This window comes from Rhinolophus ferrumequinum, chromosome 2 (assembly GCF_004115265.2).
Source record: "Rhinolophus ferrumequinum isolate MPI-CBG mRhiFer1 chromosome 2, mRhiFer1_v1.p, whole genome shotgun sequence".
NCBI lineage: Eukaryota > Metazoa > Chordata > Mammalia > Chiroptera > Rhinolophidae > Rhinolophus > Rhinolophus ferrumequinum.
In genome coordinates this window covers 10,372,343-10,398,755 of record NC_046285.1, presented here as the reverse complement: position 1 = coordinate 10,398,755, position 26,413 = coordinate 10,372,343, and the positions used below count along the sequence as shown (strand labels likewise).

Sequence of the window (26,413 nt, the reverse complement as noted above, 5' to 3'; positions counted from 1 at the left end):
CAAATGAGTGTCCCCACAAATGAGGTGGAAGCTGCATTGCTTTTCCTAACCCAGCCTCAAAGTTCCCACAACATCACTTCTATCACACGGTATGAATTATAAACAAATCTCTAGCCACCCCAGTTCAAGGGAAAGGCATCCACATCACACGGGGAGGGTGAAAAGGTCACACTGTTAAAGAGCATGTGAGATGAAAGATATTTGGCAGCCACTTTTGGAAAATACCATCTGCCATACCACAGAAGAAGAAATTAGAATGCCTGCTCAAACAGCAAGACTGGAAGCTGAATGACAATGGAATGATGCCATCAAACTATAAAGGGAAATGAATTTCAACCTGGAATTCTGCTTGCAAGCGAGCCTTCAATAAAGGGCAGGTAGAATGATGACATTATCAGACATACAGCATCGAAAGCATTTGAGATTTCCCGTGCACTCTTCCTCAAAAAAGTTACTGAAGGACATGTTCCAAAGTGAAACCAAGAAAGAAGATGTGGATTCTAGAAACCAGGGGACTCCATGCAATGCGGAGGCAAAGGAAATCCCAGAGGAAAGTAAGGATGGAGTCCAGGATGACAGCTATGCACTTCGCTGCACAAAAATGAGATTGATAGAATACATGATATTTATCCTGGGAGAGCCAAAGTAGGCAAGAGTTTGGGATTAAAATAATAAAGGTATGTGTATGGAAAACTAAGGAAGAGGTGAAAAACAAGATAATTGTTCACTTCAGGGAGTATATGAAATTGTGTAGGATAGAACATCGCTGGGCTGTGAATAGTATTTACATACTGATGATCACAGTTAACAAAATACATATTGTTCTAACAAAACTCATTAACTTCAAAAGGATGGGGTAGGGGATGGGTGAGGAGGTAAAAGGGAGCTACATCCTCTATTCCCTCGTGGGAAGTTAATAGAAAATGTCTACGTTTAAAAATCCTGGAGAAGCAACGTAAACGTAGTATTTAGAAATGTGAAGAAAAGAATCAGCTACAAAACAATTTAGAGAGATGATTCTTGTGGAAGGGGAAAAGGGATACAGAGAATTTCTGCTTTTAAAGAGTTGTAGAAACAATCTATGTGTACATACAATATTGCCAAAAATCAGCAGCAAAGAATGGGCACAGAAGTTTATCAAACAGTTAAGTATGTCTCTGAAAGTTTCCAGCGTCTGAAGTTGTTGTTGCTGGTGGTGGGGACGGTGTTTTGGTAAAGTGGGTGATGCTGGGTTTTGGCAGGGGGACTTTTCATACTAGTCTGGCTGCACATTAGCATCACCCCTTTCCTGAACGGCCCCCAAGATTTTCGCTAACGGTCCGGAGTGAGACCGGGTCCTAAGTATGTTTCTAAAGCTCCCAAGTTGAGAACCACAACACTAGAAAAGGGTCAGCAAGATTTTTTCTGTAAAGAGCCAAATAATTAATTTAGGCTTTGTTGGCTACATGTGGTCTCTATTACATATTCTTTTCTGTTTTGTTTTGTTTTGTTTTACAACCCGTTAAAAATGTAAAAGCCAGGCTTAGCTCATGGGCCATACAAGAACAGGCCACAGGCCAGATCTGGCCAGCAGGCAGTAATTTACTCCCCAACCCCAGCCCCACCCCCAAGCCCCCAACCCTCCCCCACCCCACGCTAGAGATTCCTATCCAGTTATCCTTAAAGTGCAGTACCCTTCCCTTTGCTCTCTCCCTATTCGTAGATACTTCAATTAAACATTATGTATTCACCCCGTAAGTTTGTTTTCTTTCCCTCCAGAAACCTTGTTAAGTTGATAATAAAGGATTTTAAAACGTACAAATACAAAGGCAAGAGAGAGGAAGACGAGGAGATGGCAGAAAAGAATATTAATGAGTCACTGGAAATCAAAAATAAATCACACATAGATGAAAACTGATACCTGATAAAGCAAAGTGGGGAAAATGAATGTATGGGCACCTACTGTATGGGATTACCCAAATTGCCCTCTGGAATCCCAAAAAGCCTTGAGATTTGAAAGCCAAAGTTAGAGGGAGCCTATTACTGAGCAGTTTCAGCTGCAGGCTTTGCATCATTCTCTCAAAAAGCCAAAGCAGAGGATTATGAGAGTCCTCACTGTGAAACTAAACAGCTCAAGAGAAAATACCTCAGTATCTCCTGTAATAAGAAAGCCACCTTGCCGCCTTATGCACACAATGAAGTCCACCAGTCAGAAAACTGCTTACACACAACAATTCCATTTGCTCCTTGGAGCCTCCTTCTAAATATGAGTGCCGAGCCAAGCCAGGTATTAGAGAAAAAAGTCTCTGAAGTAAAAACAGGCCAAAAATAACAGAAAATGGAGCCCATAGAAAATAGAGCATATGCCAGGAGCACAAGAAAACTTCCAAGAATAAATCACTAATATCCTCAAAAAAATTAGAGGATATAGTCAATCATGAAGCAACAATAAAAGGCTATTTAAAAGGAATTAAGTAAGAACTTTAAAAAATTAAACATAGAATAACTTAAACCAAATCTCAACAGGAAATTTGGAAGATAAAGTTGTGGAAATCTCTCAGAAAACTAGAACAAAAGGACAGATGGAAACTTTTTTTTTAAAGTTAAGTTGGAGAATCAGTACAGAAGGTCAAACATCTCAAATAATCGAAGTTCCAGAATGAGAGAACAGAGAAAACAGAGTAGAGAAATATCATTTAGAAATAATATAAGACAATTTCCAGAACTAAAGGACAAAACTCTCCAGATTGAAAGGGTTTATCTTATGCATAGTACAATGGATGAAATACACCATAGCACATCACAAGAAAATTTTAGAACACCAGGATATAAAAAAGAAAAGATCCCCAAAACTTTTAGAAAGAGAAAACAGCTCATTGAACAAAGGAATGAAAAATCAAATAGCATTAGACTTCACAGCCACAGTGGCTAAATGTAGGGAAGAGGGGGAAATGTAGGGAAATGTAGGGAAAACTAAAATGTAGGGAAGAGGGGGAAATACAGAGCGATGCTTTTAAAATTCTCAGTAAAAATGGTTTTTGCTTAGAATTTTTACCCCACCCAACTGTCATTCAAACATGGGAGCTGAATATATATTTGCAAACAGCCAAAATGTTTACCTCCCATGCACTCTTTCTTAAAAAGTTTTAGAGGTTGCTATACCACAAGAAGGAAGATGTTGAATACAGAAAACAGGAAACCCTGTGAGGGAAAAAATAGAGAAAATCACAGAAAGAGCCTCGTGCTGCAGTGGCCTGGAGAGCATCTAGGAACAATTAGAGCCAGTCAGACGCCCTGCAAAAGGTGCTCCCAGGTAATCATTGCTCTGTGTTTGTGTACACAGAAAACATCAATAGATTTGATATATCTGTTTGACAAACAGACACACAGAAAAGAAAGCAAATGACAAAACATACTCCAGGAAAAAAATAAACGACAATCAGATCACATGGCCTAGCACAGAATTTTTACAAAGAAATAATAATGTAAATTTAGTCTCAATTTAACCAAAATTCTGGTCGAATTGCATTAGAAGATTGAAGTAGGGGAATTAACAGGAGAGGGACTGTGTAAGAGAGCTGAACCATTTTTATTTAACAAAAACAATATCAAAGATAATATATATAAATGATTAAGATAAAGCATATTTTTAAAGATGAGCATATTGTTCGGCAATAGAGTGGTACATACCAAAAAAAAAATAGCTAAAAATGTAAAAATGTTTGGCTTCTGGTAAGCAGATGAGGAGCATACAAAAATGTCTTTAATAAAAAATGTATTATTTTAACAAGAAGAAGTATGTAAAAAAATGTCAAATCACCAGTAGCTTAAAGCACTTCTTCTTTGTAAGGATACATTCTAACAGGATTAAAATAGAATTAGTTTTAAGAACCCAAATCAGAAAACCAAGTAGTTTCTCTTATGTAAATTCTAGCCATAAGCATTTCTGGGTTTTATTTTTACAGTAAATATTCAAGTTATATTGTTAGTGAAAAAGAACAAGAAATGAACAGTATGCACAGAAAGATATATTTCTAAAAATATGCATGCATTATATATTCATATGAAGGATATCTCTGCTAGAATGCAGGTGATATTGAGAAGAGTGGTTAATTATGAGAAAGAGAACTGGAGAATGCAGATCAAAAATGAGAGGAAGACTTGCTTTTCTCTATATGTGACTTTATATTTCCTATTAAAAAATATCTTTATGCACTAATTGGACATGTTAAAGTTAGAGAAATTTTGGTCATGGTGAGAAAATACAGCAAGTAAATTGTTATCTTGCGTGTTTCAAATCATGTGCAATATTATACGAGCAAATAAAGAAAACAAATATTTATACATTTATATGTATAAATGCACAGGAAGAGGAGCAGTTTGCAACATGGAGATGGAAAATATGGGTTTCTTTTGAAATACCTAGAGTTTAGTACCTGTGTGCTATCCAGAGTCTGGAGTTTGTTTAAATCATTTGGGCTGGAGATAGAGCAAGTGCTGTTACAGCCATGAGGTCACCCAGAGAACATTAAAAGAGTGAAAGGAGAAGGGAGTGGGGGTGAAAGCAACAGTAATTTAAAAAACAACGCAGGAAAAGAGATTGAGATGAAGGCAAAGAATGTGTTGAGAATATCAGTTATAGTACCTTCCGCATACACAGCCCTTTCTAAGGAAGGCTGCTGTGCTTAAGGGACGGACATGCCTGGCAATGCTTAATTCCCATTGGCCCCCAAATCCTCTTCCCTCCACAGCTGATTGGTTCAGAATGGGCAACAGTCATCTAGCTAACTAGCTACGTAGCTATCCAGCTATCATCATCTATCTATCCACACACATACGTATACATATCTGTATATATGTATTCTGCTTTCTATATATTCTTGAGAGAGAAAAAGCAAGAAGAAACAGCCATGAATTTCATAAAAGGGCATGCAGAGGTATTAACAAGATGAAGTAATAAGGAATTAAACTATGAAGAAAAAAAAATAAAACAGAACATGTGCACAGAGAGAAAAGCCAATTGGTAAAAAAGGAAAATATAAAATCAGAAATGTCAGCCTCCTTAAAGAAGATCAACAACTTTAATGAAAGCACAATTATGAGGAAATCTCTATACACTCATCATGTTGAAATCCCTTCCATATTGTCATATATACATATATAGATAGATATAGATATATAGATAGATAGATTTTTTAAAAACCTGAGCTTATGACCTAGTAAATTAGACAAAGAACTTTGGTGAGCTAACTAATCTCGCTGATGTGGAGTTTTAAGTATGATTATATTTGACTCAACTCAGTTTTGTATCATGACAGATTTCACTATTTTGTTAGTTTCCCATTCAATGTAAAAATATAATGTCTTAAAATTGTTCTACTTTAATAGGAATGTCTGACTTTCTGGCATGAGGTTCATGAAACATATTTTAGATAATTGTGGGAAGCCAAAAATATGACTAATGTAAGAGAAACTGATAGTTTATGAATTTTACTTACTGCTAATCATTTTAATGGACTTTACAATCAAATCCTGGTGTTTTGAGGGTTTGGTTTTTTTTTCAGCCTTAAACTAAATCATTTGTTCCATACATACTACAAACACGTCAGTGTGATTTTCACTATCTGGAACAGAAATCCCTCTGATGTCTTCTCTCTGCAGTAGTTCAAATAATTTTTTTCTAATAATCTTCACACTTAAAACAAAATAGGAAGGCTTGTTCAGGGTTTAACAGTATTGGACTGAGAAGATCCCCAGAGAGGGATTTAGTTAATAATAGTGGATCTCCAGTATGGGTCTGCAAAGTTCCTTTTGCCAAGAAAGGTAACATATTCGCAGGTTCCAAACATTAGAATGTGGACATCCTTACGGGGCTACCACGCTCATGAGGTTGTAAAGCAACTAGAAACCTTGTACGTTGTGGTGGGAGTATAAATTAGTAAGCACTTTGGGAAATGGCTAACGTCCACAAAAGCCAAACAACTATATAACTCTGACCCAGCAATGCCACTCTAGACGTAGACTCAGCAGAAGTATGTACAGAAGCATGTGCACTAAAAGACATTGAACAAAAGGTTCACATTAGTACCATTCAGAATAGCTCCAAACTGTAAACTATCAGATGCTATCAAAAGGAAAATGGATAAGTTAACTGTGGTGTATTCACACAGTGTAGTACAACACACCAACAAGCATGAATGATCTACAAATATACACAATAGCATGGCTGCATCTTACAAGATAATGTAAGCAAAAGAAGCCAGATGCAAGGGTACGTAGTGTATGTATGATCCCATTCATAAAAAGTACATGACAGGCAAAATTAATATCTTCCCTTAGACGTTCAGACCAAGTTACCCTTGGGTGGGGGTAATCAGAACAGAACAAGAAATCAGAAGAGTTGAAAATGTTCTGTTTTTTTGATCTGGTGTTGGTTACACACAAGTTCAATGTGTGAAAATTCATTTAGCTGTATACTTATGAGATAGACACACTTTTCTGTGTTTATTTTACACTTCTATTAAAAATTAATTATATTACTTCATTGTTACATGTGCAGTTTCCTGATAAAAATTCATTGAGTGCTATACTTATGATCTGTGCATTTATTTTTAGAAAGGCTTCCTCACCTCCCCACACAAAATGACATCATTGGCACTCAATTTAAAGGACAAGAGACTTATTATTTATGTCACTGGAGCTGCGGCGAAGTTAGGTTCTGCCCAATGCTCCTCACTCCAAATTTCCTCCCTGCACCTCTTCTTCCATAGATGGATGGATAGATGATAGATAGATAGATAGATAGATAGATAGATAGATAGATAGATAGATAGATAGATAGATGAGAGAGAGAGAGAGAGAGAGAGAGAGAGAGAGAGAGAGAGAGAGAGAGAGAGAGAGAGAGAGAGAAGAAAAAAGAAAAGAAAAGAAAGGAAATGGGCTGTTGAAATAATCTAAGCGAAAGGTTACAACCCGAGAGCCATCAAGGATTACTCGTTATCTGGGAACACTCTGTCTGATGTTAGGGGTGAGGAGTATCAGATTACAGATTCCTTTGGATGTAATGAGTTTCAAGTGACATTATTGCTTCCCAATTCCTTAACATTAAAAATAGAGATGTGTGCCCTGCTTACCATGTAGAGTCTGGGTAGAAGTTGAATATATAAACACATTCTAAGGCAAAATGCATTAAAAGACACTACAGTGGAAACAAGTCTCTGCTTCTCCTGCTCTTATCAGAAGGGATTTCTCTAAGCACCGGTCGCCTTCGGGGCCCTTACCACACAAAGGCCAAGTGGAGTGAATTTACATAGCTGATGGATTTGAGACAAAAACCCAGGCAGGCTTAGCTAGCTCCTCTCTTCCTCTTGACGACTGGCACAGGAAACTCTCTGAGGCTCCCAGTTTTCAGGAGCAAGTGTGGTGTGGGGATGTCAGCAGTTTGGGGGTTGCTTGTGACTGTGACTCTTCTGTAGTGTCATCTGAACTCAGCTGGAAAAGGTAAGAATAAGTCAACCCCTAATTCTAGGGCTTTGTGTTATCACTTCCACTCTTACCAACATCCAAGCCCTTTTCCAATAGTGATGAAGCTGGTATTTCGATCTCCTATCTGCCTGAAATTTTTGTTTCTCTCCTATTTTTTAAAGAACACTGGTAGAAAAGTTTGCTCTTTATTGTGCCCCTTCAAACACCAATGAAAGCTAAAGTATTATTATTGCAATGTATTTTCATTTGCTGGTGTCACAGTCCCCACAGTACCTGTTTAATTGTAAGCCCTTTTCTTTCTCCTGGAATCCTTGCTGCCTTTGAAACAATTACAGTGGTTTTTAGAGTCCAAGATTTAACTCACATTCTTTATGTAGCTTGTACATTCAGCCTTCTTTTTATGGCTGAATATTATTCCATTGTGCATATATACATATCACATTTTGTTGATCCACTCATCCAGTAATGGACTCTTAGATTATTTCCATGTCTTGGCTATTTTAAATAATACTATAATGAACATGGGAGTGAAGATACCTTTTGAGTTAGTGTTTTCATTTCCTTCAGATAAATACTCAGTAGTGGAATTGCTGGATCATATGGTAGTCTATTTTTTGAAGAATATTTATACTGTTTTCCATAGGGGCTGCACCAATTTACATTTCCATCAACAGTGTGCAAAGGGTTCTCTTTTCTCCACATCCTTGCCAACACTTATTTCTTGTCATTTGATAATAGCCATTTGAACAGATGTGAGGTGATATCTCATTGCAGTTTTGATTTGCATTTCCTTGACGATCAGTGATGCTGACCATCTTTTTATGTACCTGTTAGTTCTGTGTGTCTTCTTTAGAAAAATTTCTATGCAGATCCTCTGCATAGGGTTTAAACAGATTGGTTTTTGGCTACTGAGTTGGATGAGTTCTTAAATATTTTGGATATTTACCTCTTATCAGATATATGGTTTGCAAATATTTTCTTCCATTCAGTAGGTTGCCCCTCTAGGCATGTTCCTTCTATAGCCACTTTATTGAGAGCTTTTTTAAAATTTTTATCATAAATGGATGTTGAATTTTGTCAAATGCTTTTTCTGCATATATTGAGATGACAGGATGATTTTTATCCTTCATTGTGTTAATGAGGTGTATCACATTGATTTTGCAGGTATTGAAACATCCTTGCATTCCTAGCATGTATCCTACACGATCATGGTGTATGATCCTTTTTATGTAATGTTGAATTCAGTTTGCTGATATTTTGTTGAAGATTTCTGCATCTATGTTAATCAGGGATCTTGGTCTGTAATTTTCTTTTCTTGTCTTGTTTTAGTGTCTGAGTGATGCTGGCCTCATAAAATGAGTTTGAAATTGTTCCCTCAACTTCTATTTTTTGCAAAAAATTGATAAGGATTAGTATTTTTTAAATATTTGGTAGACTTCACCAGTGAAGCCATCAAGTCCCGAACTTGGTTTGTTGGGAGGTTTTTCATTATGGATTCAATCTCTTTTCTAGTAATCAGTTTGTCCATATTTTCTGTGGAGTTTTTTTCATGATTCAATCTTGGTAGGTTGTATGTTTCTAGGAATTTATCCATTTCTTTTTGGTTGTCTAATTTGTGATGTATAATTGTTCATTGTAGACTCTTAATGAAATTTGTACATCCGTGGTATCAGTGGTAGCATCTCTTCTTTCATTTCTAATTTTGAGTCCTCAGTTTTTTTCTGGCTAACATCATATTCATTGATGTCCAGTTTTCAAACCACCATTTATTGAAGAAATTGTCCTCCCCATTGTAGATTCTTGGCTCCCTTGTCATAAATTAATTGACCATATATGAGTATGTGTGGGTTTCTTTCTGGGCTCTCTATTCTGTCCCATTGATCTGTGTCTGTTTTTGTGCCAATACCATGCTGTTTTAATTAATATAGCCTTGTAATATAGTTTGAAATCAGGAAGCTGATGCCTACAGCTTTGTTCTTCTTTCTTCAGATATAAGCTCTGTCGTGCGGGACAGCCTGCGGGGTCTCTGCTCCCGCTCCCCATATAAGAACGCAGGATGTGGTGAGGCCAAAAAGGAACACCCACGGAGCCATAGGTAGGGGATTCATACCACTACAGTCTCATGGATGCTGGGTTCACACGACGTGAGACCTGCTGTCCGCTTTGCTGCCAACCGACCAACTCTCCTCCACTCTTCTCGACTCTCCTCAACTCTCCTCCGTAGCCGCGGCAGTTATATTAGTGGCCAATGGCTCAATGGTTACAGCTGATGGCCAACTACCCACAGCTGACGGCTATCTACTATCCTACTACCCAAGGATAGTAGATAGCCAGCACCTTTCCACATGAGGCCGAGAGCCTGGAAACTGCTCTCTGGGGCTCTGTTCACACAAGCTCCTTTCTCAGAGACACCAGTGACCCATGGCAGGGCAGAGGGAGAGGTCAAGCAGCTAGCAAACCCTCCAAGGTTTCTGGATAGGATTGCAGTTGGCCCTTCAATGTAGTTTCGTTAGAAGCCTGCCCCTTAGGCCTCTTTCCCAGAAAGACTGGGCATTTCAGTCAGCTGCCTCTCTGCTGTACTTTGGCCGTTTAAAAACTCTTTCTCTGTTTGTTGCAGTTTGTGGAAACTGCAAACATAAGCTCCACCGGCCACAGAGCCTGGCAATCAAGGGGTATCCCCTGGGCAGCTGCCACAAAAACTGGGGCACCAGAATGTACATAAGCTCCTTCATGGGAGATATTAATGACCTGGAGTGAGGCAGAGTGAGAGCGTCGAGATGGTTCTGCTGCCATACATCTTTGTACAGTACATTGTAGGCCCCTAGACGTGTGTTAAATTAGATATCTACCCCTCAGGCCAAAGCTTTACTATAAGCAAATACGCTTCTTTCTCAGAAATACTGGGCGAGTTTCAGCTGCATTTGCTCTGTGCCCTGGAAGGTAGCCCGGTTAGTTTGTATAAGCTTTGTAAGAACTGTTTCTGTTTGCTATAGCCTTGTGGGTCTTGTGGACAAAAGCCCTGTTAGCTTTCAAAGCTAGATGATTGGGGGGGCTTGTCTCAGGTGCAGGTCTTAAAAGTTGGGGCTCCAGATGTGGGGTTCAAACTCTTTGCTCCTCAAGGAGAAGCTTGGAGTTGTAAAGCCCCTCACCCCCACCCGATTGTGAGTCGCCAAGCTGGGAGTGAGATTAATAGTGAAATTGTATCTCAGCTTCTCTTACCTGTTTTGATGTGGGTTTTTTTCTCATTCTCCTGCTGAGTAGGAGTTGCTCATACAGTTCCGGAGTTTCTTTCAGAAGAAATTTTTCTATATGTAGCTATAGATTTGGTGTATCTAAAAGAGGAGGTGATTTCAGGATCCTGCTACGTTGCTATCTTGAACCAGAACTGCCAGCACCAGGCTTTTTAAGCTTTATTTCATAATTATTAAATAAGTATACTGAAGGGATGATAATGAGTAAGCAGTAACTTCCATGGTGGTTCCAGAAGGGAAGCATCACAACTGTAAGAAACCTCTCAGAGTATAAAATATTACGTTTATTAGTAATGCCTCAAAATGAGACTTTGACTCTGCATCTGATGATTAAGTACAGGTCCTTCCAAAGGCCTGGAACAAGATGTCACCTTTGGCAGCTATTAACAATCCCATGAGCTTCGATCTCTGCCAAGTCATGGGACCAGGGAAAATGGCAAGTCAATATTAGTCATAGGGCTTTGAAATTCAGGAAGCAAGAGAGGGATCCTCACTGCTCTGATGATTTAAAAAAAATCTCTTGGCCTGGCTAAACTACATCTCAGGGAACAGAGAGAACGTATGTCTACAATTACTGAACCACTGTGTGTAATCATCAGGAAACCATGGAAAATAGGAGAGATGCCAGGAGACTGAAGAATGGAAAATGTTGCTCCCATTATTAGAAGGGAAAGAAGGTAGATTTATTGAGTTACAGATCAGGGAGCTTGACAAAAATCCTAGAAAAGATAATTTCTTAAAAGAGCACGTGAACACTTTGAAAAGGCAGCGGTGAAGACCAGAATTAGAATGGCTTTATCAAGTCACTGCAGACTGACATAATTTCTTGGGTTTTGACAGTATTACTAAATTTGTAGATGGAGGAAAGCATACTGTAAACGAGATTTCGACAAGTTATTAGTAAATTGTTTTAGATAACCTCATACAAATGATGGGGGTATAGGCCGGGTATCAGCACAACTAGCTGCTAAGTGATTGAACAACTAAGTGATATCCCCACCTAAAGGTTGCAGACTTACCTAGTGATGGGCTGTAGTTCTCTCTTCCTGGCCTCATCCTCAATAATTTTCTATGATTGTGACAAAAATCAATAGCCTGGTGTTCTCATCAGATTTCAGGTGAAAGTTGAACATCTACCCACCTTTCAGAGAGAGTAATCCAAGCTGATTGTTTATCACCTAAATTGATATCGATTAATGCTATATGGCATAAATCCAAACCTCTTCCTTTAACCATAACTGATGGGCCAAGATAACAATGCATGAGCCAAAGCAAATAGTCAACAGGTGTAATCAAAATAGGTGTAATCAACTCTACGGAGGTAGAAAGAATTCCCTTAGGGGCTCCCCATATTGGATGCATGCAAATAGACCCAATCAAATGTCATTGGAAACAATAAATGCTCAAATAAAGAATAAATTAATTTTTAATTTTTGGTTTTCTTAAAAAGCAATGTTGTATTTTTTCAAGATTATAGTTACAATTTTCATTTTTGTAAGCAAGGACATTTTATACACAAATATATAGAAGTTCTACCATAAATACATTATAAGAAATTGGTTATTTCCAAGTGGTTTAGCATGTTCTCCATTTGCTCCTCTTACTGCCTGACGTGCCAAAAGTTGAGAACCACAACTGGTACAGAACATAGTTTTTGACTATATTCCACATAAATAGGATATTTGCTTTAAAATGTTGATTTTTATGATTTTTCCAGCTTTATGCAGGTAAAATTGGTAAATAATATTGTAATATATTTAAAGCATACAACATGATGATTTGATATACATATACACTTTAAACAGATCCTATAATAAAAGAATAAATTTAAAGTCTATAGTTTGGCAATCTAGTCCTTATTAGATCTGCCCTTTTAAAAGCAGTTTAAATGACAAATGACAATTCTTAAAATCTCTAGCAATGTTAAAGAGACCGGCTTATCACATGCTTATCAAATTTAAAACTCATACAAAGCTACAAGGATAGTTTCATGTGATGGACCGCAGAATTAAGACTTCACAAGATCAACACGTTGGAATAATGAACCAAATTGAACAAAATGAATTTAAAAGAGGAAAGTAAAGAGAAAAAAACATCCTTTGAGTGTCTATTCAAATCAAGTACTTTAGATCGACAATTTCATTTAACAGGAACAAATGTTAAACTTTACACTAGAATCAGAGGGCAGATTTAAAATGAAGTTAATGAACTTACGTTTTAGGGCAATGTACTTATGTGGACCCTCTCCAAAGCTGCCTTGTAGGCTATCACTGACAGAGTTGTTACGTAAAACAAAGGATGCCTGGTTAAATTTGAATTTCAGATAAATAATAGATAATCTTTTAGTTTAAGTATGTTCTCAAAAATTGCATGTGTGCTATATTTTTATTTGCTAAATAAACCCTGTGCAAGGAGGAAACAGCAACCTCAGACTGGGGTATGATCCCCTGCGCTTTGTGGTAGTCTTAGATCCACAGATGGGGTTGACAGGCCACCATCCCTACCTCTCCACCCACAGGCCTCAGCACTAACACTGTCCTAGGCGGTCTCAGAGCGTCCAGACTCTCTCTCTCTGACTCTAAGAAGGATACAAATGAGATTCTGCCCTGCTCCCCTCTGGAGGGCCAATGCCAGCTTTTATGGCGCTTCAGTATCCCCTACCTCCCCCACCCCAAACTAGTGTTAGGGGTGGAACAGGAAACAGCAGCTACCAAGGAACGTTCAGATTGAGCTCAAAGGGCTGCAATCATCTGAGGGTCTTCCCCAGAAAGGAGTGCCATCTGAGCAAGGAAATGGAGCTGCAGTTACATATGTGGCATTACCAGTAGTGTGAGCTGTGAAGCTGAAAAAGATTGCTAAACCATCAAGAATTGAAAATGAATTTTGACTCATCATTCTAAGGAAAGACTGGATTATTTTTCTATTCTCTCCATTGAAAATATTATAAAACTGCTGTGATAGGATGAGGCAACCAAAGAAAGTACAGCCAAAAAGGTGGGGGAGGGGTGGGAATAAGTAATTTAAAGGTGTGTCAGGAGTTAATTTATTAAAATTAAAATATTATTTTGTAGATTTGTGATGTTTAGAACAAGACTAGCTATCATTTATATATTTGTAGATTATTGTAATTTATTTTAAAATTATAAAAAATATTACTTTGTATCTAATTTTTATTCATAATGTTGTATACGTTCTCTTAAAAGGCCTTCAAGACTGTATGAGCTTTAGCCCCCACGAAACCGGGGTCAGTCCCTAAATAGAATAAACTAAAAGAATAAAACTAAAACTACAGCTGAAGGCAAGGATGAACAGAGTAAAACTGGAGGAAACCCACATTTCTGAGAGTCTATTATATTTTAGGTTTCGCCCTAATCATGATTACATCAGTGTTAATAATAATAGCTGGTATTTAGTGGGAGCTTTCTGTATGCCAATTGCTGTGTAAAAAGCTCGACCTATATCATTGTGCTTAATCACCATGATATTAGGACAAAAGCACTCCACAAGTGTTATCCCCGTGGTGAAAAGAAACCGAGGCTCAAAAATATCAAGTAATTTGTTCTACATTTGCTGATTGCTGGAGAGCCAAACCCAGATCACTCCCTTATCTTCCTTTCTTTTACTTTAGAAATCATGTCTTTCTGAGTCAGTTAATACTAGGACTTAATTGAGTGACAAAATATCAAATGAGTATTTAACATTTTTATTGGGCATGTAACTATGCCCAAAAGTATTTACAAGGACATTTAAATATCTTCATTTCACTATTATAAGAGAAGCCATTATCCACTTAGAAATTCTGGGATTTTATTTTTCATTGGAATGGGTACTCTCATAGCCATGTTTTGACGAGAGAATTGCCTGGTTCACAGTGAAACCAGCAAGGAGTATAGTGAGCCAAAAGAGGAGGGAAGTGAACCCAGCTCCCGCTGGTGTCATCTGGGCCTATTGAGCTAAGCGAGACGAAAATCTTTTTATTTGCCTAAGCCAGCTTGGACTGAGTTTTCTGTCATTTACATTCAAAAGAAGCTTGACAGGTGCAAGTTTCCAAAGGGGAAAGTGATTATTCTGGAGTCAGTAGTGGTTTTTGTAGCCAATGGGCTAGAGTAATGCTGGCTATATTTTTAAGTGTTCTCTACAAATCCTACCAAAACTTAGAAAGACCAGATCTGTACAGGATTTGGGTCAAGTCAACAAAAGCAAATTCAACAATTAACACTGTTCATTCTGTACTCGCTTTTTCTCCCCTTCACGCATGCTTATCCTTGGCTCAGGATGGTGGCCTTAGCAATGCCACACATTCTCCACAAAAGCATCTGATACAGAAGTCAGACGGAAGGGCTTCCAGCAGGACTGGGGGAAGGTGAAAATGAGGACAACCCCATTGGGGGATAACCAGGATGATGAGAATGAAGGAAAGGAGCAAGACTGACAGAAACTAGCAGTCCCTACAGAACTTATATAGAGAAAAAATTAATTAAATCATGGATCAGAAAATGACAGGAAGAGCTCTTCTTGTAAGCAGCCTGAGGTGAACTCTAAACACAGTTCGCTATTCACTTGATCCAGAGAACCCCACAAAATCAAGCAAATCACGAGGTTCAAAACTTTGAGTTCACTTTAAGAACATTTGTGAAACTGCCCGAGGCCATCAAGGGTATGCGTATCCGAAAAGCCACCAAGTATGTAAAGGATGTCACGTTACAGAAGCAGTGGGTACCATTCCGTCATTACAATGGAGGAGTTGGCAGGTGAGCCCAGGCCAAACAGTGGGGCTGGGCGCAGGGTCGGTGGCCCAGAAAAAGTGCTGAGTTTTTGCTGCACAAGCTTAAAAATGCTGAGATTAAGGGTTTAGATGTAGACTCTCTGGTCACTGACACAGCCGGGTGAGCACAGCTCCCAAGACGGGGAGCAGAACTCACAGAGCTCACGGGCGGGTTAACCCATCCACGAGCTCTCCCCGCCTCACTGAGAGGATCCTCGCTGAGAAAGAGCAGATTGTTCCTAAACCAGGGAGGAGGTTGCACAGAGGAAAACGATATCTCAGAAGAAACCGAAGAAACAAAAACTTACAGCCTGGGAGGAGAGAGAGAGAGAGAGACAACTTCAACTGACGAAAACTTTACAGTAATAATGCCTGAGGTAGATGCTGTGAACTCATCTTGAAGAGAAGACCACAGTTTTAAAAAGTACTAAAAGATAAAATAACACAGTATAAAAAATTTCTACATTATATCAAGATTGAAATATTAGTTTGAGATGAGTGTATTTCAATATTAACTGATGATTTCAAAAAGATTACCAATTCCTTGACAAAGTTATACAATTTTTTAAAAATAGAAACAAGAAAGGCAAAGTGAGCCAAACAGGAAGAAAGGTGTGGATCCTGAAGCGGGGTGTCAAAGTGTTCCAGGCCGGACAATCTGATAGACTGAGGCTCTCTGGCAAGAAGTAAAGCAAGACTCGAAGACATTTCATCTTCTAATGCCTTCACTCTGTTGTCCAATCTCTTCAACATGTAGCTCAAACTTTTTCCTTTGAGTTCTGCCAAATGTCACAGTCAGAGTGTTGTGGTCACATGCCAGATATTTTACTCCTTGTCACTAAGGTGTTCAAGTGACTAAGGGCCTTGGAGCCTCAAAGGGTTAAAATTGACATGTCTGAAGAATTCTACGATCTCAAGAATTCTTCCCTGATATATGTGCTCTGTATTATCTCCCCTCCCGCCCCCGCTTGAGAATGGGTGAGACTACGAAAATAACGAATGTCACTCATGTAATTATGTTACTTTATATAAAAAAGGTGAAGGGATTTTTATAGATATATTCAAGTCCCAATATCAGTTTACTTTCACTTTATCAGATTTTCCCTGGTCGGCCTGACCTCCTCTAGTGAGTCTTTAGAAGAGATCGGGCCGGGATTCAGAGGGTGAGTTTGAGAGCCCGTGTGTCAAGGGCAGGAGAATGGCATCTTGGAGCTGTGAGTGGTCCCCAGACAATAGCAAGAACACTGAGACTTCTCTGCTACAGCCACAGGAACTGAGTTCTGCCAGCACCTGAATGATTCTGGAAGCAAATCTTTCCCTGGTCAAGCTTCTAGGTGAGAATGCTGCTGGCTGATTCCAGCCCTGTGAGACCCTTAGCGAAAACGCGCCAGATTCTTGACCCATGGACTCTGAGATCATAGATTTGTGTTGTTTTAACCAGCTAAGTCTGTGGTCATTTTTTACACAGCAATAGAAAAGTGATACCAATTGGGAAACTCAGTTGCTCCCGTATCTTAAAAAAACAAATCTTCTAATATATGATGATGGAAAGAGAACTGACTCTGGGGGGTAAATACTCCATGTGAGATATAATGTGTTACAGAATTGTACACCTGAAATCTATGTAACTTTACTAACAATTGTCACCCCAATAAACTGTAATTTGAAAAAAAAAAAGCAACAAGTCTTAAATAATGTTTTCCTTGTGGCTCTCTGAATCCAGAACAGCAACTAAATTGGAATTATTATGTACATATATCAGAGCCTTGTTCTATAACGGCTCCTTAGTTGTACCTCTCTGAATTACTTGAGAATGTGTCAGGGGGAAAGCTGTATGTAATACACACATGTGATGTGCGCATAGAACTGAAATTAAAGTTCTGTCTTAAAGTAAAATGTAGGAATTTAAAAGATGCATTACAAAGATTACTTATTTCAGAATAAAAATGCTACAGTTCAAAAGACAGCTTGATTTGATCCCAAGAAGAAAAGAAAGAAGGAAGCAAAGATAGAAGGGGGAAAAGAAGAAAAATTCAAAATCTAAGTTAAACCAGAAAAAGTAATTTTCATTTACTACATCTCAAACCAGAGCGTGGATTTCTTGAATGCATAAACAGTATACTTTTTATTTAACAGAATATTTCTACTAATGCAGCTTCCCATAAGGGGAAGGAAATTCTTTATCTGTTTTATTTGCCTGATTTGTATGTCTGAGAAGCTAATTCTCTTTCATTCTCCTAAGCTGCAATAGAACAACTTTCACAATTTTGACATGTAGTTCCTATCTAAGGCGAGCTTAAAGAACTGAACCAATTAAATACACTTTGGCAAGCTGTGTTACAATTATGGCCTCTCAATGTTTTATAAAACATTTAATAAAGTCACTGTTCTAAGACTTAAAATTTGGGGCAGGATTAGCTGGCAACAACAAAATAAGTCAATAAAAGAAAATCCTGACTATCTGAAAAGGTACATAACAATGGGTAAGCTGTCATTTTTATCAAGCCAGGAGCTATCTGGAAGTATATACATGGGCCATCAGTGGAAGGTACTGAGGCAGGACAGGGAGCCTAGGAAATTGCTACCCCCCTCGAGGGTATAACGTGAGGTGCCTCACTGGTTACGTAAATAACAAGTGACTGTATCCAGTACCTGCAGGTGGAGAAAAATAAGAACCAGTTTCTTCCAGCAAGCCATTATAATCCCTATGATCTGGACCTGACCTTTAGATAATTATAATGTCATTATAATCTTACTTGCATTGTAGTTACTACGACTCCCATCATGCATCTGACACCATGACAGTTATGGAGGAAGAAAAAGTAGGAAAGGGAGGATATGAATGAACCCCATCAATGGGACGTCACCAATGCCTGCGGGGGGGGGGGGGGGGGGGGGGGAGGGGGCAGGGTAAATAGCCCTGATCAAGACTTCCTGGGCATGGCTCAGTCTCTGAGCTTGCCCGCACTTTCCTCTCAACCGTGTACTTTCATTTTCAATAAATCACTTTTGCTTTCCTGCTGCATCTGTCTCCCTCTTGAATTTTTTCCTGTGCAGAGACAAGAACCTGGTCGCCGCTGCTCCAGGGTGAGCCCTCTCTTGGATATCCCGGTGAGCCTCAAGTGACAGTAGAGCAAAGAAGAAAAATGTAGGAAGGGAATCTGGTGGGCTGAGCTTCAGGGTAAAAGAAAAACTTAATTATCACTTTATGCCCTTTAATACTGTTCGAATTCTAAAAATATCCAGGTATTATTTTAATACGAAACAAAATAAAATCGTCCATATGTGCTCCAACAAAAATCATTATATTAATCTTTCTTTCAGCTTGCAGCGTCACTATGTTGCTTTCATGGGAGGCCTTGATTGAAGGATGCACATAGCAGCCTTGTGGTCCAAAGCCTTGTGGTGGCTTGGGTCCGTGGCTTTCATCACTCACAATACGGTAGCATAGCTGGGGAGCCGGTCATCTTGTTTTCCCCTCAGAAGCGAGAATCCATTGCTTTCTATTGCCTTCTCAGCATGCCTTTCACGTGCTTCCGTTCCAAGGAAACAATATCAGGTGTCTATTAGGCATCATTCAGTATGCGGCCCATTCCCTTGTCAAAGTCTGGCACCACAAACACCATGTTCTTGCACTGAGACGGCCAGCATTTCTTAAATACAGGTGAGTTGAAAGTGACCACAAACCGGAGTAATATATCCCACTACACCTAAATAAAATGTGTATCCCAACTCCACTTCCCCTTTGGCAGGTACCACCCTGTGGCTCTTCTCATGCCACCTCACTGACACAAGAACTTCGAGGGGAGAAGGAGGATGGAGAGGGGCCGGGGTCTCCAACAACCGCAGTCAAAAGGTCTTGTGAAAATTTTACAAAACCATACACCTCATGCAAGGGGGCCCCAAAGCTTAAACCTCATTCGTTGCGCAGAAAAATCTGCCTCTAGGTAGCTGAATGTGGGAAAGAACTGAAGCTGGCATAAAAGTGATGAAATTGCCACAGTCTCCACAGGCATGAGCAGGAGATGAACGCTTATTGCTGCCTGCTGCTGAGATTTTGTGGTTCGTTGGTATACAACATTATTGCAGCAATGGCTAACTAATAAAAATACCAGCGATGAGACTTATCCTGTGGTGTCCCATCTCATTTCTTTCACTTGTTAAAATATTTTGCTGGTGTTACGTATAAACTACCAATGCACAAAGGTCACCAAAGGTGGACAGTACCATGTGCACATAAATCAGATCACCCATTTATAAAAAGGGAAGAACCAAGTAAGGATATAGGTGTGGATCCATTACACACTAAACTGTCCAAGTTAGAGACTCAAAATATTAGCATAGCCTTCAGAACATTTCTTTGTTTGACCTTTTCCCAATGGAATGCCTCTTAGTTATTAATATCCAAACTTCATAGAAAATCATATCTCTCAGTATGAAATTTTTGGCTAAAACTTTATAGAAATATAGAGGGTGTCAAAAAAATGTATGCACATTTTAAGAAAGGAAAAAACTGTATTAACATTGTAATACTCAATATATACCGATAACGAAAGATGAATACAAGTCATGTGTATACATTTTTTTGGCACCCCCAGTACTTATATTTATACAACACTAGAACCAAACAAAACTAAACCCTGCAGATAAAGTCTTGTGTTACATCCCAAATGCAACTGGTAATAAATCAGAATCATATCAATATTTTGCAAACCAATCTCAGTGTCAACAAAGGTGATGTATAATGTGTTGAGTTAAAGCAACTGTTTGGAGACTACTATACTTTGCTTAGTGATCAGGAAATGATATTTTAAACACTTTCTTCCTAACTTATGACTGTCATTTACATATAGGTGATTTTATATGTTGTTAGGTTTTGAGAAATTGGTTGGAGATTTGGGGTTGATATGTAGCATAATTTTTATTTAAAATAATGGAAAATAGCTTTCCAGTCAATGTTTTCAAAAGCATGTGATTTTTCATTAAGAGATTATTAACATTAAGCAGAAAGTGTCTAGTTCTTTAAAAAAAAAAACAAATTCTGGATAATTTTCGGATATTATATCTCCAAATATTCTCTCTAACTCATTCTCTCCCTGGAATTTTTGGAACTCTGATTAAACATGTTATATCTTCTCATTTTCAGCCCCATGTCACGGATTCTATTTTCTGTTTCTTTCCATCTGTTGTCTCTCTATGCTGCATTCTGTATATTTTTTTCTATCTCAGTTTCTAATTCTTTATGTCCAATCTGTTAACTCCATCAAGTAAAATCTTAATTTTTAGCAAATATTTTTTCATTTCTGGAAGTTCTATTTGGATCGTTTTCAAATCTATGTCACTTTTCATTGTTTCTTTTTCCTGTAAATATCTAAGTTTGTATTATATTGCTTTAAAGATAATCTATAACAATCATAGTTTATTTATTGTCTGTAAGTGGTATTTTTTAACTTTACACTATATTTTTTCATTATTTTATGGAGGTGAAACATTAAATTGCATATTTAAAAAGGAGATATAGAAATTTTACTTTATAGCTTTTATTCTTTTTTATGTCTTTTTATGGAGATATAAATGACATATAACATTATTTAGTATCAGGTGTATAACATAATGATTTGATATAAATATATTTAAAAATGATTACCACAATAAGTCTAGTTAACATACATCACCAACATAGTACAAATTTATTTTCTTGTGATGTGAAATTTTAATATCTACTCTCTTAGCAACATTCAAATATACAACACAATATTATTAACTGTAGTCACCATGCTGTATGTTATATCTCCAGAACTTATTTTATTACTGGAATTTATACCTTTGATGTCTTTCACCCATTTGACTCCACCTCTCCCACTCCTTGCCTCTGGAAACCACCATCTATTTTCTGTATTTACGAGTTTGTTTTTTTCTTTTTATACTTCACAAATAAGTAAGATCATATGGCATTTATCTTTCTCTGACTTACTTCATGTAGCAAAATACCCTCAAGAGCCATCCATGTTGTCGCAAAAGGCAGGATTTCCTTATTTTAATGGCTGAATAATATCGTATGTATAGACCACATTTTCTTTATCCATTCATTGATCAATGGACACTTATGTTGCTTCCATATTTTGGCTATTTTAAATAATTTTATAATAAACATAGGGGTGTAAATATCTTTTTGAGTTAGTGTTTTCATTTTCTTCAGTTAAATACCCAGAGTTTCTGGATCATATGGTAGTCTGTTTTTCATTTTTTTTTTAGGGACCTCTCTACTGTTTTCCAGAGTGGCTGCACCAATTTAAATTGCCAATAGTGCACAAGGGTTCCCTTTTCTACACATTCTTTCCAACACATGTTATTTCTTATCTTTTTGATAATAGCCATTTTAACAGGTGTGTGGTATTATCTCATTGTGGTTTTGATTTGCATTTCCTTGATGATTAGTGCTGTCGAGCATCTTTTCATGTACCTGTTGGCCATTTGTGATGTCTTTGGGAAAATGTCTGCTCAGATCCTCTGCCCAATTTTTAATCAGATTGTTTGTTTCTTTCCTATTGTGTTGTATGTGCTCTTTATATATTTTGGATATTAGTTCCTTATCAGATATGTAATATGCAAATATTTTCTCCCATTTCATAGGCTGCTTTTTCATTTTGTTAATGATTTTCTTTGCTGTGCAGGTTTTTCAGTTTGATGAAGCCCTACATGTTAATTTTTGCTTTCATTGCCTTTGTTTTTGTGTCAAATCCAAAAAATCTTCACCAGGACCGATGTCAAGATGTCAAGGAGGTTACTGCCTCGGTTTTCTACTAGAAGTTTTGTGGTTTCAGGACTTACATTCAATTCTTTAATCCATTTTCAGTTAATTTTTGTGTATGATGTAAGATAGTTGTTATTCTTTTGCCTGTGGATGTTCAGTTTTCCCAGCACCATTTATTGAAGGGACTGTCCTTTTTCCATTGTATATTCTTGGTTCCTTTGTTGTAAATTAATTGACCACATAGGCATGGGTTTATTTCAGAGATCTCTGTTCTGTTGCATTTTATGCATCTGCCTTTATGCTAATACCACACTGTTTTAATTACCATAGATTGGTAATATAGTTTGAAATGATGGAGTGCTATGCCTTCAGCTTTTTTCTTCTTTCCTAAGATCGCTTTAGCTCTTTGGAATCTTCTGTGGTTCCACACAAATTTTAGAATTCCTTGTTTTCTTTCTGTGAAACATGCCTTTTGAATTTTCATTGTGATTGCATTGAATCTGTAAATTGCTCTGGGTAGTATGGACATTTTCACAGTAATTCTTCTAGTCTATGAGCTCAGAATATCTTTCCATTTATTTGTCTTCAACTTCTTTCATCAATGTCTTATAATTTTTAGTGTACAGGTCTTTTACCTCTTTTGTTAAATATATTCTTTGGTATTTTATTCTTGATGCAATTGTAAATGACATTGTTTTCTTAATTTCTCTTTCTGATAGTTTGCTCTTAGTATTTAGAAATGCAACTCATTTTTGTATATTGTTTTGTATCCTGTAACTTTACTAAATTTGTTGATAAGTTCTAATAGTTTTTTGGTGGAGTCTTTAAGGTGTTCTACGCATAACATTATGTCATCTGCAAATAGTGACAGTTTTACTTCTTCCTTTCCAATTAGATGCATTTAATTTTTTTCTTGCCTAATCACTCTGACTAGGACTTGCAATACTCTCTGTCGAATAGAAAGGGTGAGATTAAATATCCTTGTTTTGTTCCTAATTTTAGAGGAAAATCTTTTAGATTTTTACTCTTGAGTATGATATATTTATTAGCTGTGGGCTTGTCATAGATGTGTCCTTTGTTATTTGGAAGTAAGTTCTTTCTATACTCATTTTGCTGAGTTTTATCATAAATAGATGTTGAATTTTGTCAAATGCTTTTCCTGCAGATACTGAGATGATCATATGATTTTTATCTTTCATTTTGTTAATGTGATATATCACATTGATTGACTTGTGGATGTGAACTACCTATCCTGGCATCGCTGGGAACAATCCCACTTGACCATGGTATATGATCCTTTTAATATGATGTTGAATTTGGTTTGCTGATATTTTGTTGAGAATTTTTGCATCTTTATTCATCAGGGATATTGGCCTGTAATTTTCTTTTCTTGTAGTGTCCTCATCTGGTTTTTGGTATCAGGATAATCCTGGGCGCATAAAATGAGATTGGAAGTATTCCCTCCTCTTCTACTTTTTTGGAAGAGTTTGAAAAGGATTAGTATTAATTCTTCTTTAAATGTTTGGTAGAATTCACCAGTGAAGCCATCTGGTCCTGGACTTCTGTTTGTTAGGAGGTTTTGATTACCAATTGAATCTCCTTACTAGTACAATCTGTTCAGATTTTTTATTTCTTCATGATTTAGTAGGTTGTATGTTTCTAGGAATTTCTTTATTTCTTCTGGTTTGTCCATTTTGTTAGCGTGTAATTGTTCATAGTAGTCTCTTATGATGCATTATAGCTCTGTAATATGTCTGCTTTCATTTTTTATTTTATATATTTGAGCTCTCTCTCTCTCTCTCTCTCTCACACATCTAGCTAACAGCCTTGCCTATTTTGTGTATATTTTAAACGGCTCTTAGTTTCATTGATATTTTTTGTTTTTACTTTACTTTGTATTTTATTCATTCCACTCTAACTTTGTTATTTCTTTCCTTCTACTAACTTAAGGTTTAGGGTTTTTTTTCCTTAAAGTGTAAAGTTAGGCTGTTATTTGAGATATTTATTATTTCTTAATGTAAGACTTTATTGCTTGAACTTACCTCTTACAACTGCTTTTGCTATATTCCATAAGTTTTAGTATGTTGTATTTCCATTTTCATTTGCCTTAAGATATATTTTAAAAATTTCTCCTTTGATGTCTTCTCTGACCCATTGGTTGTTTAGTAGCATCTTATTTAATATCTGCATATTTGTGAATTTTTCAGTTTTCTTCCTGTAATTGATGTCTAGGTTCATAACATTGTGAACAGAAAAGATGCTTGATATGATTTCAATCTTTTTAAATTTATTAAGTCTTGTTTTATGGCCTAACATATGATTTATCCTGGAGAACGTTCCATGTGTGCTTGAGAAGAATGTGTAGTCTGTTGCTTTTGGATGGAATATTCTGTAAATGCACGGATCCAGTGTGTTATTTAAGGCCAATGTTTCTTTTTTGATTCTGTCTCTATGATCTATCTGTTGATGAAAGTGAGATATAAAAGTCCCTACTATTATTATATCGCTGTCTATTTCTCCCTTTAGGTCTGTTAATATTTGCTTAGGTGCTCCTATCTTGGTACATAAATATTAATAAATGTTATATCTCCTCTTGGATTGGCCATCTTTATCATTATATAATAAACTTTTTTGTCTCTTATTATAGTCTTTATTTTAAAGTCTATTTTGTATAGTATAAGTATAGCTACCCAAGCTTTCTATTGGTTTCCATTTGCATGAAATATCCCTTTTCATTTCTTCACTTTCAGTCTGTATGTGCCTACCATGTGAAGTAAGTCTCTTGGAGGCAGCATATAGATGGGACTTGTTTTTTGTATTCATTCAGACACTTCATGTCTTTTGACTAGAGAATTTAGTCGATTTACTTTTAAAGTAATTACTGATAGGTGTGGACTAATTGCCATTTTCTAATTGTTTTCTGACTGTTTTGTCATTCTTTTGCTCCTTTCTTCTGCTTCTCTCTCCCTTTGTGATTTGGTTGATTTCTATGACACTGCTTAGATTCCTTTCTCTTTTCTTTTGTGTACCCACTACAGGTTTTGCTTTGTGGTTACTACGAGGCTTCCATAAAACAACTAAAAATAGTCTATTTTAAGTTGATAACAACTTAAGTTATGTATTCTAAAGCTCTATGTTTTTACACACCCCCCTTCAACATTTTATGTTTTTGATGTTACCGTTTACATCTTTTTACCTTGTGTACCCATTAACAAATTATTTTAGTTATAGCTATTTTTACTACTCTGGTCTTTTAACCTTAATACCAGCTTTATAAGTGATTAACCTATCACCTTTACATTAGATTATACTTTCATATGTTTTCCTATTACTAAGTAGCACCATTTTTGTTTCAAATTACAGAAGTCCCTTTAACATTTTTTTGTATGACCAATCTATTTGTGGTGAATTCCTTAACTTTTGCTTGTCTGGAAGATTCTTTCAATTTTGGACAATTTTGTTGGATAGAGTATTCTTCATTGGCAGGTATTTTTTCTTTTTAGCACTTTGAATATATTGTGCCATTCCCTTCTGGCCTGTCAAGTTTGTGCTGAAAGATCTACTGATAGCTTTATGGAGGTTCCATTGTACATAACAAGTTGTTTTTTACTTTCTACTTTTAAGATTCTCTTCTTGTCTTTATCTTTTGACTTTTTAGTTATGTGTCTTGGTGTGGGTCTTTAGGTTTATCTTATTTGGAACTCTCTCGGCTTCCTAGATCTGGGTGTCTGTCTGCTTCTTCAGATTAGGAACATTTTCCGTCATTACATTTTCAAATGGTTTTCTGTTACTTTCTTTCACTCTTCTTATTCTGGAATCTCTGTGATGCAAATATTGGTCTGCTTGAAGTTGTTCCATAAATCCCTTAAGTTATCTTGATTCTTTTTCATTGTTTTTCTTTTTTTGCTTCTCTGATTGATTGAATGAATTGCACTCCGTGTTTTCGAGTTTGCTGAACATTTTTCTGCTTTACCCAGCCTACAGTTGAAACCCTCTACTGTATTTTGCAGTTCAGTTATTGTATTCTTCTTCAGGTCTGTGAGTTCTGATTGGTACTTTCTTATACTTTCTATCTCTTTCTTGAAATTTTCATTTTGTTCATGTGTAGTTGTCCTGACCTCAGTGACCATCTTTATGACTGTTATTTTGAACTTTTTATCAGGTAAATTACTTATCTCA

At 37.0% G+C, this 26,413-nt stretch overlaps 1 pseudogene; it reads left to right on the top strand.

The window, feature by feature from the left end:
• The first annotated feature begins 382 nt into the window (after window positions 1-382).
• Window positions 383-19,427, top strand: LOC117037882 (60S ribosomal protein L17-like; annotated as a pseudogene).
• Window positions 19,428-26,413: the final 6,986 nt, after the last annotated feature.